The sequence below is a fragment of the Neomonachus schauinslandi genome, chromosome 5 (assembly GCF_002201575.2).
Source record: "Neomonachus schauinslandi chromosome 5, ASM220157v2, whole genome shotgun sequence".
Classification (NCBI taxonomy): domain Eukaryota; kingdom Metazoa; phylum Chordata; class Mammalia; order Carnivora; family Phocidae; genus Neomonachus; species Neomonachus schauinslandi.
In genome coordinates, this window is record NC_058407.1 from 57,240,439 (window position 1) to 57,241,413 (window position 975).

At 66.6% G+C, this 975-nt stretch overlaps 1 protein-coding gene across 1 annotated transcript in view; it reads right to left on the reverse strand.

Annotated features, from left to right (window-relative positions):
• Positions 1-975, reverse strand: part of NXPH4 (neurexophilin 4) — a 9,136-nt gene that overhangs the window by 1,197 nt on the left and 6,964 nt on the right. The gene's annotated exons all lie outside the window — the stretch shown is intronic.

A 975-nucleotide genomic window follows, 5' to 3' on the forward strand; every position in this document is an offset into this window, starting at 1 on the left:
GTTCGGGTGGCACCCCCCGGCCCCTCCCCCCCCCCCCGCCCCCCCCCCCCCCCCCCCCGGCCAGCCCCTTTCCCCAGCCGCTAGGAGCCCAAAGGGAACTGGGCAGTCCACAGTCAGTGGTTCCGGGAGCGTGTACTGGTGCAGGCCGGCAGCCCTTCAGCCCTCTGTGCTCTTGGCCAAGTCACCGACCAGTACTCAGTTTCTCCATCTGTGAAATGACACTGAGAATCCATGTGTTCTCAGAGAACTCCGATGCGAGCTGAGAAAGGCAAAAAAGCCAAAGCCCGCGAGGGTAGAGTAGGGAGTGGAGCTGTGGACGCGGTCTGCGTCTCCCCTGGCCTGGAACCTGCTTGGTTCCGAGTAATGGTGGACCAGGGAGGAGGTGGACTCAGGCAGTCCAGGCCATGACCGCTGTCAACATCCCAGCATCAGGAAAGAAGTGACCTCCCAACACCTCTGCCCAGACTAAAGCCCCCACGCAGGCCTCAGCCTCCACTCCCTTGCGGGGAGGGGCCCGGGAAACCGATTGAACTAAGAGCCCTGGAGAGTCTCTGCGCTGTGGGTTGAGGCTGGGGGGCTCCGCGGGCACCGCTCTCCGCCTCCGGCACTCTTACTGTGGGGGAGGCCGCCTAGTGGTCCTTGCCGGGGCTTGGAGGGGGCCGGAGGACCAACCCCGCCCGCCCTCACCCGTCTCCGGCTGTCTCAGGTGGCGGCCGATCTGGGAGACAGCGCGGGCGCGAGTACAAGATGGATCGAGAGGCGGGAGCGGCCGGGCCAGGCCCGGGCCATCAATTATCTGGGGCGGGTGGGGGGGGGCGGGGGGTGGCCGGGAGGGAAGGAGACGTGTGAGAGCCAGAGGAAGAAATATGGAGATGCCGCTCCAGCGAGGGGGGCGGGAGGGAGAGGAGCCGCGGTGTCAGAGTGTGTCAGGCAGACCGTTAGCTGTGGCCTGCTGGCGTGGCCCTTGCTGCCCAG